At 42.1% G+C, this 13,175-nt stretch overlaps 1 protein-coding gene across 1 annotated transcript in view; it reads left to right on the forward strand.

The window, feature by feature from the left end:
* Window positions 1-13,175, forward strand: part of LOC147017967 (glutamate receptor ionotropic, delta-1-like) — a 639,638-nt gene that overhangs the window by 425,031 nt on the left and 201,432 nt on the right. The window lies entirely within an intron of this gene.

Raw genomic sequence — 13,175 nt, forward strand, 5'->3', positions numbered from 1 at the left:
TATGTGACTGCTACATTGTGTGACCATGGAAATACTGCGGCCGCCGTATAATTGCTCGTGGCCGTAGATTTTGGAGACCCCACGGCCACCGTGGCAAATGTGACTTAGGCCTATACAGCATAGATGACATGAAAAAAAGGAAATTCTTTCTTTAAAACAAACACAAACGTTTCAGACCATTTCCCCCTTTTTTCAGGCAGTTGGTCGATTGATGGCTATCCTCCATCCAGATCTATCCATTGCATCAGTTTCATGCAAACCCAAACATTCCAGATCTTTTTGTTATTTTAAATCCATGTTTTTTTGCGGACGTCCTCTCGGCTGTCTTTCTTCTTCCATGAGCTTTACTTATTGCTGTCTTTAAAGCTTCAAAATGCCCTTTTTTAACAAGTGGGAAAATCAGACAAAATACATTTCAAACTAGAAGGGCACTCGGTGGAGCACATACCTCTGCCACACAATGCCTGATCCAGTGGAACACATCAAGCCAATAACTTTTTGAAATACCATGCCCTATGTCGTTTTTAGTCCCATCTCGCAATGGTGAAGAATCACTTTAAAAATTAAATGATTCTCGTATATGGATCCGGATTCGGATTCGGATCATCACCAAAATTGAATCAATTCGTTGTTGTCACGCATCCAACCTGTCCGTCAATGTTTTGTCTGAATATGTCCACAGCTTTTTGAGACATCATGCTCGATGTCGGTTTAGCCCTATATCTCAATGGTGAAGAATCACTTTTTAAAAATTTTGATCCAGATCCGGATTCGGATCTTCACCAAAATTGTATCAATTCTTCCGAGTTATACACCTAACATGTCCACCAAGTTTCGTCCAAATCCGTCCATAACTTTTTGAGATATCATGCTATTTATCATTTCTGGCCCTCTCTCTCAATGCCGAAGAATCACTTTAAAAATTCGAGTGGCCAGATCCGGATCCAGATCATCTCCATAATCTAATCTGTTTGTCCTTGTCACACACCCAACCTGTCCACCAAATTTCGTCCGTATCCATCCACTAGTTTTTGAGATATCCTGCACACAAACAAACAAGAAAAAGACATCGTGGAGAGCACGCTACTTGCAAAATCTACCACCATCTCCAAAGGTTGCCGTGGATACATTAAATTGTACATTTCGTTCAGATTAAAATTGACAATCTTGATCTAAGCTCAGGTCATTCGGAAGAAAATTTATTATGTTTCAGATTGAAATTGATGATTTTAGAAGTTTGACCTTGAGTTGACCTTTGACTTTTTGACCTCAAAAATAGCTGTTTTCCAAATTGAGTGATGCAATGTGCAATTGCTGCTTAATTTTCAGGTCAATAGGATTAAAATCGATGATTTTTCAGATGAAATTTGAGGATTTTATAGGGTTGACCTTGAGTTGACCATTGACCTTTTGACCTCAAAAATAGTTGCTTTCCCAATCCAGTGATTGACAATGCAAATCCTGTTCAACTTTCAAGTCAATCGGATGAAAAAAAATGACGATTTTAGAAATTCGATCTCAAGATGACCTTTGACCTTTGACCTCAAAATCAATCAGCTTCTAAGTTGAGACTACCTCTACAACTTGGTAAAGTTTCATGATGTAAAACTTTCATAAAGTTTCTGTTTGGAATTGTGAACTGTCGATGATTGACAAACAAACAAACAGAATTGCAAAATCGACTGACCAAAACACTTGAAAAATCTTCGATTTTGCAAGTAACAAACAGACGACAAACAGACAGAAAAGGGGTAAAAACATAACCTCCTTCACCTTCGTCAATGGAGGTAATAACGGCCATGGCTCCTAAAATGGAAATGAACAATGTATTTTCCTTGCCCAATTCATTGGACATATATTAACATGAAGCCTGCTTATCTGTTGTATACAATACATTGCAATTTACTGTTGTTTACGTTTGTTTGTTGTCTATCATCAATTTCTCATTGTCACTTTTCTTTGCCTTTCGAGGACGTCACACTGTCACTTTACTCTGCTTATTTATGGATGATGCGTTGTTACTTTAGTCTGCCTCCTTCAAAGGTTCCCAAATTGTATGAAGATGATCAAAAACTGAAGCAGGCCGCCAAATACCAAGCATCAAGAGGTGTCATGGAGACTTGAAGAATTCCAATCTCAGAGACCGAAAAGGCTGGAGATTTGACCTGCTTTGGAGTTCATGACCGTTTCTGACAGTTTGCCATGCTGGAGAGTAATATAAGTTTTGATGATGATAATTTAAGGGCCCTTTCCAATTCCTCCTCAATGGCAACTCGTGGGAATAATGTGCTATTGGTGGTTCAATGTTGCTCATCATGGTTCGATTTAATCCTGGGGGTTCAATGGCCACACCCTTGTTTTTCAACAAAGGAGCATTTACTCATTGCTTCGAGCTCCCATCAAGGATTTGCAGCAATCAATCACCCGTCACAATGAAATCCAAATTCAAACAGTGCCTATGAAGATTCCCATGGTGAAATGAAATTACATTCCCTCTCCTGGAATTTTCTAGGCCGACACATTCCTCTTGTTGTGGGTGAGAAAAATGCAACAATTCAAATTAGTGTAAATGCCAGTTTTGTAATATAAAATACCTTATGGTAAATAAGCGAAAAAGTAGTATTTCCATTTCTGATGGATAAATTATCATTATTTTATCGCAAAAGAGAAGCATAGACCCTTAAAATAAACAACTTTCCATGTAATACAATGGCAGCAGGTCTGATTTTTATATGCCGGAACACATCTGTTTGTGAATCCGTGTTTCTCATCACAAATGCAATTGTGTACAAAATCTGAAAAAAACGCCTTGATACAAAGTACGAAGGGTGTTCAAAATGTGCACAATGAGATGCAGAATTGTCACACAGTACCTCATCTCTGGAAGACGGACAGCAGCGATGCATCTGTCTGTCTGTGTGTCTGAGTCTCTCTGAGTCTCTCTGAGTCTCTCTGAGTCTCTCTGAGTCTCTCTCTCTCTCTCTCTCTCTCTCTCTCTCTCTCTCTCTCTCTCTCTCTCTCTCTCTCTCTCTCTCTCTCTCTCTCTCTCTCTCTCTCTCTCTCTCTCTCTCTCTCTCTCTCTCTCTCTCTCTCTCTCTCTCTCTCTCTCTCTCTCTCTCTCTCTCTCTCTCTCTCTCTCTCTCTCTCTCTCTCTCTCTCTCTCTCTCTCATATGATTATGGACTCTGGTGGAACGCCCTTCAAATCCTGCAAAATCCCAAAGTCTCACCCTATCACTTCAGAATGATCATCAAACAAACCCACCTTTCTATTTCCTTGGTAATTCACTGGAAGAGGTTCAATCTCTTGAACTTCGAGGCCTCACCACCAGTCGTGAGCTTTCTTGGGCCAATCATGTATCAAAACTGGACTCCAAAGCCAGCCACAAATTTGGCATCCTCCACCATGCAATGGCGGAGGATGCTACTCGCAATGGCTACGAAAGACTCGACACAAGTCTTTCCTTGGGAAATCAGAGCTACTCTCAGTTTCGAAGGTCTTTGTCCATCGGTCAATGGAGTTCAGCTCTCTATTAAGGGCTGGTGTTCCAGTATCGCATCTGTCTTTCCTTGATTCTGTGGAATCTAAAGCAATGAAAATAATTGGCATCTCCTGTGATGGGGCCACAGCACAAGATCTGTTGCTTTCACATCACAGGCAGGTCGGTGGTCTCTCTATTTTCTACCGTCAATAATTCTAACATTGCTCCCTCTCCTCTCTCTCAGTCCTCCAACCACCCCCCCCCCCAGCAACTCTTGATGTGTCAACTCTTCCAGTAACCATATCCTGGTTAAATGTTCACATTCTAGGCTAACTGCACATCCCATCTGTGGAACTGTCTTGCAGAGGCTCTTATGTCTCACTCTTCCCTCCAGGATTTCAAGCAATCACTGTACCGCCACCTCGCGTCATTCCCCATCCTGACCCATGCTGTTTATTCCCCTCATTAACCCTTCCGAACCCAATCCTCTTACTTTCTGATTTCAGTGTTTCCACAACCCCCCCTCCCCCTTTCCTCTCTCTCTCTCTATCACCCTCTCCCTATTCCTTTCTTGTTTGTTACCCCCCTTGTCCTTTTATTTGTACCCAATTGTTGTCCCGCTACCCCTCTGTCAATTAAATTTTGCTCTTCCATGGGCCTCACTCTTGAATAAAAAAAAGTCCAAGATGGTTTTTCAACTGGTAGCATTAATTCACAGGTGGCATTTAATAAGTTATAGGTGTTAAATGAAAATTAATGTTTGAAGGGTAGTAAAGCTTCGAGAGTTTTTGTATAATTGCCCACAATTATTCTTAAATCCTACCTAAAAAGCCACCTCCTCAATCACGTTGAAGGTGGTACCAGTTGAGCTATGCTTCCACTTCTATCCCATATGTGTTCCATTGTAGGAAATTTAAAGAAAGGTCAAACAGTAACAGTTACCTTGGAAACAGTATTATAGCATTACCTCTTTAGTCCTTATATATTGAACACCTACCTGTACAACCTCACTGTATGTCATGTTCTGTTAAAATCGTTATTGTAATCAGTCTTGGTGGTGCAATGGTTGGAGCATTTGCTTTGAGTCTGGGAGATTGGTGGTTCCAACCCTGACTGAGTCATTCCAAATACTTTAAAAACAGTATGTGCTGCTTCGTTGATGTTGATTGAGATGTTGGGAAGGGGGGATTGAGGACTTGGGTTGGAAGGGTGCTTGAGTACTTCTGGTTTGGGACAGTAGAGGACTTGAAGGAGAAAGGGGAAGGGGATGACAGAGTTGGCTTGGGGGAGGGAGGGCAGAGAGGGGACAGAGTTGGGATCGAGGGGTTTGAGGAATTTGAAATTGGGGGGAGGGGGAGGGGTTGAGGACATTGAGTTGAGAAGGGGTTTGAGTATTTGAAGAAAGGGAGAGGGGAGGTGAGCACAGAGTTTGGGTGTGATGGTAGGGGGAGCAGAGAAATGACAGATTTGGTAGGGGGTTGAGGACTTGGGAGTGTGTGTGTGTGTGTGTGTGTGTGTGTGTGTGTGTGTGTGTGTGTGTGTGTGTGTGTGTGTGTGTGTGTGTGTGTGTGTGTGTGTGTGTGTGTGTGTGTGTGTGTGTGTGTGTGTGTAGGGGGTGTGGGGGGGGTTAGGAAATTGAAGTCACATTTTACATTGTGCAGAATTTATATTGGTCCCAGATAGTCCCGTTGGGTCTCTTGGGTCCTCAAGGACTTTTGCATCATTTGGGTCCTCACGGTCTTTTGGATCCTCTGGTTCTTTTGGGTATTTTGTGTCCTCTGGGTCTTTTGGGTATTCGGGGTCCTCAGAGTGATTTTTGGGGGGTCTTTGGGGTCTTTAAGAGTTTTTGGGGTCTTTAAGGATCTTCAGGGTATTTTGGGTCTTTTAGGTCCTCAGGGTCATTTGGGTTCTAAGGATTGTTTGGGCCTTTTGGGTCCTCAGGAGAGTGAGAGGGGGGGGGATCTTTTGGGCCCTCTGGGTACTATAGGTTAAGTATTTCAGGTGACAAAATGATCTCTGTAAAGCGTTTGATTCTCGGAATCGGGATGCCTTCTGGAGAATTCTTGGTCTTCATGGGGTGCCACCAAAACTGATCAATCTGATGTCTGAACTCTACTCTGGTACTGAGAGTGCTGTGAGATGTGGTGATACCATCTCCGACTTAATTCCAGTTGTTACTGGAGTTCGTCAGGAGTGTGTACTGGCCCTCACACTTTTTTAGCGCTTGTGCGGACTGGATTCTGGGGAGGACATCAGAGAGACCAAGCTGTGGTGCATTATTTGGGAATGTCAAGATCTCTGACCTGGATTACGCATACGATGCAGTCATCTTTGCGTAGACTCTGGATATCCTTTTGGGGGCCCTCGAGATGATGAATGAGGAGTCGGAGCCATTGGGGCTACGGATTTCCTGGGTCAAAACTAAGTTCCAGGCTTTCAATGACATCTTGGATGCTGCTATCTTGTCTGTTCCAGTTTGTAGTGAAGATGTTGAGGTTATGGAGAGATGCACTTACCTTGGCAGTAATATTCATGTCTCTGCTGGCTGTTAGCCAGAGGTCAATAGAAGTCTGGGTTAGGCCGATGGAGTCATGGATTCACTGGATCATGGGGTGTGGCATTGTCGGTACCTGTGTAGGAGGACAAAAGTCTGAGTCTTCAGGTCCTTGGTGCTTCTAGTCTTGTGCTACGGGTGTGAGGTTTGGACTCTGACCAGATCTTAGATGGAAACTTAATTCCTTCGGTACCAGTTATCCAAAGAGAACCCTTGGCTATCACTGGTCAGACTTTGTTTCCAACGAGCGGTGTCTGAGAGACACTCAAATTAGATTTGATACCTGCATAGTCCATGAGCGTCAGCTGTGGCTGTATGGACGTGTGGCTCACTTTCCTGACACTGATCTTGCTCACCCAATTTTCTCAGCGAGGGAGCCTTGTGAGTGGAGGAGGCCAATGGGCTGACCATGTGCCTAGTGGTTGCAGCAGGTTGAATGGCATCTGAAGGAGATGAGGATGGGCCAGGCATCTGCCTGGGCGATGGCCCGATGGCCTGATGGAGGCCCCAATAGTACCAGCGAAAAGAGGACGCAGTGACGCGCTACTCCGGAACATACTCCCATACTTGACCTGACCTGACCCCCAGCCATTTGTCCCCTGCTATCAAAGCACGTGAAATATTTTTTCAGTTTAAATAGCAGAAATACTTATGCTGCAGACAGTAAATAGCGAGGTAAAAAGGAATCGTGACACTGACACTAATTTTGTGCCCCCCCCCCCCCCAGGAGCACCAGCAAAGATATAAACACTCCTTTGCACTAATTGTGGTCATGTTGATGTTATATAGCAAGTGTGGATGTAATCGGCGCAGAACTGGAGGATTAGTAGCATGACAAACAAACACAAACAAGCACACACTTGTCCGTGAATTGCAGTAAGCAAACAGAAATTACCTGTGTTATGTCCTCACAATAATAATGTACCGTAACTTTTCCAACCTATAGACCTGTATTGCTTTCGTCATTTCCATTGGTTTTGATGTTAAATTAACAACTCAAAGTGAAGCTTACAGATGGGGCATTTACATCTTTAGAGAGAGTTTCATGGCAAACTACGTTGTCGGTGTAGGCACCGTCTTTGTCCCTGAAATTTCCATTCTTGGTTCGGATTTTGATATTTTTTTCCCTGTCCAATCCTGCTCCTAGCAACATATAGTTGACCATGAGAGAAGTCCTTAGGAAGGACGATTCCAATCTTTGAAAGTGTCTGTCCTTGGGACTTGTTTGCAGTCATGGTAAAAGGTGGTCTGATTGGGAACTGGCGGCACTGCATCTTGAATGGAAAGGTGGTGTCTGAGAGGGAGATCGGAATCCGTGGAATGAAGATCTGTCGACCAGCATGAACACCCGCAGAAATGGTTGCTTCACTGACATGGTCGTGCATCCTAATAACCACATAGCTTGTTCCATTGCAGTGACCCTTGTCAGGATCAATGTTGCGTAGAAACATGATTGGACACTTTTCCTTCAGGTGTAATAAATGTGGAGGCATTCCAGAGGAACTTATAGTGTTCAAAATTCTTGTGGATATTGGTGGCAGTTTTCAGTATCAAGTCGGTTGTCAGCACTCTTGTATTCATGATGTTCTCCAGGAAAATTAGCCTTCATGTGGTAGTTGACCTCATCTGCGGCATGATTTGTTGGGCAAAGAATAGCACCTGAACAAAGCCATTGAGGCATTTGATAGTTTTGCTCCAGAACATCAAACATAAAGTTGCACAAATCAATGAGAGTTTCACCTTTCAGTTGGAAGTCTTGATGTAGTTTGATTTTGTGGTTACTGAGTTCTTTGTCAACTGGAAGTCTTCCTTGACCGATTGCTCGAAGTTCATTTTCAAAATCAGCAGCACCTCCACCTGCCAATTGAACTCGCATTTTTTTTTTTTTTGTAAATTCCATCACTCTTACATTTGGCCACAGTGGAGAACTTTAAAAACATGCTTCAATAATATTAGCACGACTCCCATGACGAACCACAGTTAGTATTTGTCGCCAGTCACCAGCAAAGACAACTATCACACCACCAAAGTGCTGGTCAGTTTCACGCATGTCCTTGAAACTTCTGTCCACTGCTTCATAAGCCTTTCCGTCAGCCATGGCTACTTCATCAATGGCCAGTAATGTGCAGTGATGAAGCAGTTGTGCAGTGGTATCTCTTTTTGAAATGGAGCAAATAGAAGTTTCATTGAGACATTCTATTGGAACTTTGCATCTGGAGTGAAGAATCCAGCCATTGGGAAGGAGAGTGGCTGCAATCCCACTGGTGGAAGTTGCCAGTGCCACTTTCTTATCTGCATGAAATGCTGCAAGGACAGTTGTTCTAAGAAATGTCTTGCCTGTGCATTGAGTGCGATCATAAGCCCTCTTTCATTATTCACAGAATCGATCACAACATTGTAGTTGTGTAGCTGTTCAGTATTTAAGCACAACAAGTTGTCATGCAGAACCTGGGCGAGAGCATCAATGTTGTATTCGGTTTTTTCTCCGATTTCTCTTGGAGCTATGTGAGTAGCAGAGGTGAGATCTGGCCTGGGTAATTTGAAGTGAGTGGTGAGGTCATATCCCTTTCTTTCAACATGGTGCTGCAGTTCAAATAAGACTGTATTGATAATGTATTCATTTGGTTCATCAACACCATCACGGCCATCAACACCATCATGACATTAGGTCATGACAGAGAACATGAATGTGTCGGTTGCAGAAGTCTTGAGGATCAGAGGGCTGAATCCACGTGCAAATTGTTGCAAAAACCTCTCACAACTGTGGGCCAAATTTCACCGACTTCTTCCATGATTCCATCAATGTCATTGTCATCATCTGGAAGACTAAGTTTGAGAAATGCGGCATGGAATGTTGGCTCTTCGTCGTCATTGATGGTTTTGAGATCTGAAAAGCTTGTGGGTCCAGGTGTGTGGAATAGTAACATTCAAAGGAAGTATAATTCTGACTTGCGGATTCAGATTTATCACAGGAACTTGGTCAAGCATGTCAGACAATGGCTCTTCCTCATTTTCATTGTTTGTGAGAAGGTTTTGGATTTATTTGATCGTTTGACCCACTTACTGCCTTTCCACATAGAGTGTTGATAAATGTCAGGATAAAGAATTTTCAGAGCTTCTGGAGCATGCCTATTTAAGTCAAAGTAATCCATGAGTTTTGTCTTAGGAGGTGGCTTCCTTAATAATTGTTGTGCATCCTCTGGCTGGAAAAGAACTGTTTGTTAATTTTGAAGGTGAAGTGGTAGTTTAGAAACAGGAGGGTATTTGTCTAATATCTTGAATTCATACAGTCACCAGTATGCCTCAGAATGCCTCAGAAGCATTTACATAGCATGTATTAACATATCTTTCAATTTCATCATTTGTGATGTCTCTCTCGTCTCCATTGGCAAGTCGTACCATGACACGATCTGAGCCTTTACATGTGTAATTGTACACGTATTTGACACAGCTGACACTGATGACAACCTCCACATTGAAACGAGCATTGTATTTCAAACTCAAGAATGGATTGTATGGAACAATATACCGGTTGTTTAGCCTGAAGTGTTGACCCCTGACTTTCGTCTTGTGAGTGTGGCCACCATCCTCTGTCAATTTCCTTCTGCATTCTGGGTACATTCCATTTGTTATTACTGACTGTATCCTTCTGAAATTCCTTTGGGAAGTGCTCATCACAGATCTTACCGACTTGGCCAGTGGACACCATGCATGGGCTAGTTTGGTTGACTCGACCACATGGACCATGAAACATGTGCCTTGTTACGATGTTGTACAGCTCAGGATTTGCTGCACTGTCTGGGATGTCTGCTGAAGCTACCTTGTCAATGTCTGATGGTTGCCGAGGCTTGTTGTCATCAGACACAATGAGCAAGAGAAGGGAATGGGGCAAGCCTCTCTTCTGGTCCTCCTTCGTTGCTGTGTGGGCCACAACTTTGGCAAGATTTTTTTTGTTGTCAAATCATCAAAGAGTGATTGCAATTTGATGTGGAAAACTCGGGCACAAATATTTGGCTGATCACTGGGCTTTTCATTGTGAAAGAGAGAAAGAGAGATTTCACTGGGCCTTGATTTTCAGGCCAGTTCGGGTTACAGGTGAAAGAAATAAAATAATCGGGCTTGCTATACATCCTCACAATAGCCATTGCATCTTGAAAAGTCTCAGTGTACTGTATTGGGGAATCATAGATGGTGGGTGGAAGAATCACTTTTGTACCTGCATGCATTGCATCATTACAATCAACTGCATCCAACAATCCCTTGTTCTTTTAAGCTCAGATTTTAGTCTGATGGGACTTTACCCATCTGAGCCATTGAGTTTCTACTTTGGCAAATGCATCAGTCGCATATTGCTGTGTGAGTCTGCGGGATTTCAAAAGAACATTAGATTTGGTGGTGTGTATCTGTAGGTGATGACGACAGTCTTCTGCAGGTGATACGTGATCACATGCATTGGCACGCACTATTCTTTCTGAGTATCCATCTGTTCCATGAGGAAATAGCAAGACAGTGCAATGGGTCATAGCTCCTGTGCCATGAATTTATTCTTTGTATATGACCTGTGTTTCTTTGTTGGATTACATCCAAGTCATTTGCTTGTTCACCTGGCATGATAACTGCAACTTCGCCAGCAGTGGGAAGGTTGTAAAGTCTGGCATGCTCATCTGATGGTCTCTTTTGAGCACTGAGAGCACTTTCATGTCAGAGTGTTGATCTACGAAATCAAGTGCTGCCTTTAAAGAGGCAATGTAAGGATTGACCTTGTGCAAACAGGTCTGGAGTCCAGTGAGTAAAGTCAAGTTTATATGAGGATTATACCCGAGTCGGTTTTCTGCCTCATGATTTGTGTCATGGAAGTATAGCTGTGCAAATTTTGGTTGTTCACCTGTTCCTGGCCTGAGTGATCCAATCCTATGATACACTTTTCCCTGAATTTTGAAAGTGGGACTAAAGCCATGCACAATCTGTTCATCACATCCTATAGAAGCCATAGCAAGGGCATTGTTATATGTCCTCAAATTGTCAAGGAATGCAGAACCTCCAGTTTCATATCACTGCTGCATTTCAGGTGGGCAAGTGGAAAGGTATCCAAGTGAACATTTCCCTTTTCACAACAAAATCCTGGTCGCTCTTCCTTCCAACGATAGGCATTGCACAATGTGCATGCACTGCCTGCATAAAAATAGGCTGGGAAGTTAATGATGTTGGACTTTGTATGAAAAATCATTTTCCGAGAAGTATGCAACTTTTTTTTATAGCACCCATTTTTGTCTTTTATCTGATAGCGGCTATGGTTTGTCTGTCTTTTAGCTTACACTGCTGTGCAATTCCACCTGTCCTTGCAATGGGTTGTATTTGCTTGTGCTAAATAAATGAAAAACAATTATCCAGCGCGCGACATCGCCGGGGGGGGGGGGGGGGGGCGAAGGCTCCTGGCGATGCTGCCTTGCAGCACACACAGTCAGAACAGCGGTGTACAATAATTGATTAATTTATTAGTTTTATAATTAAAATAAATAAATAATTATCGTAAAATAATTAATTTATTCATCAATTGGCAGATAGCATACCTAAACCACCACTGTTTCATCCAAATCTGTAACTTTTTGAAAATTAAATAATTAATCGAAAAATGTAATAATTAACTGATTAATCAATAAATCAAAAATACCCTTTTTATAACCAGATCACTTGTTCACTGTCCAAATATCAGCTTCCTAGCTCAAAGGATGACTGAGACATCACCCAGAAAGCAAGAAAGAAGATAACTAATTGATTATTTGATTAATCAATAAATCAAAATTACTATTTATAGCCAAATCACTTCATCACTGTCATATCCAAATATCAGCTTCCGAGAACAAAAGGTGCCTGATATATTGACAGGATGAGAAATAAAACAAATAAGTAATTAATAAATCGCTAATTAAGTAATTAAAAATTTAATTCATTAATCAAAAAAATAAAAAATATATCGTTTTTGCCAAAGCACATCTTCACTTTTGTCCCCAAAACAAACAAACATAGTGAAAACTGAATACTCCCTTTATTTGGAGCCATGCTTCACCTGGATGACATCATGATCTGGATGTTGCATGACATCCTGGAAGGCATCACCTGGATATGGCATTGGGAAGGAGCGGTGTTCAATAAAGAATAAAAGGCATCTCTTGCATACAGTACTGATTCTCTTTGTAAACGGTAATGGTTGAATCGCAGCAATTTGCAAGTTATCACAGCACGGCCGTTTTAGCTCAAACACCATCTCTCTCCAAGTACCGCCCAAACAGACAAAACCAACCGTCCTTCTGTTCCCGATGACGTCACTGCCATTGTTCAAATGTGTAAATTCTAAACATAACATCGCCGCACAATGCAAAACATCCCCTGCTGTGTAATTCAAAATTGTAATTCAAAACACCTCACTGCACTGGAAAACGTGGGGACAGGAATATTGCACTGTAAATTGTGGAGACTGTAATACACGATACACATTTACATGGAGAATTTGTGGCCCCTCCCCCTAAGCCCCACCCCAAGACCACCGGCAAAGATTAAAAAAACACCTCGAGACATCAATTGGGGTCATGCTGATCCTCTGGAGCAAGTCTGGATGCATTTGGCCCAGAACTGTAGGAGTAGCGCGACAAACAAACACACACAGACAAACACTGGTCCATTAATTTTTGGAAGGATGACGTCATCTGTCAAGTACTTTGGCAGCCATGATTTTTTTGGAAGAATAACCCCTTGTGATTTTTTTTTCTTCTCCAGAACCACTTTAGAGATCAAAGTGAAACTCCACACAAATTATCAACTATCCATGCTGAATAAAGTTTGATAACTATGATATCATATGTCACATGGTCTGGCAGCCATATTGGATTTACCCTAAAACTTTTAAAACACATCTCTTAAACCGCCCAATCAATCGATTAAAAATTTCAGTCGTCATCCACGAGGCATTGTGATTAAAGTTTGATCACTAAAACATCATCGGTCTCGTGGTGTGGCAGCCATATTGGATTTAAGGAACATATTAAAAATTATTTATCTGGAACTGCTTAACCTCATTATGCAAAACTTTCCACATATCATCCAATGCCATTGCTACATCGAGTGTGAAAACAATGACGTCAGA

Source organism: Eptatretus burgeri, chromosome 10 (genome assembly GCF_056783735.1).
Source record: "Eptatretus burgeri isolate ZD-2024b chromosome 10, Ebu_testis_v1, whole genome shotgun sequence".
Lineage (NCBI taxonomy): Eukaryota > Metazoa > Chordata > Myxini > Myxiniformes > Myxinidae > Eptatretus > Eptatretus burgeri.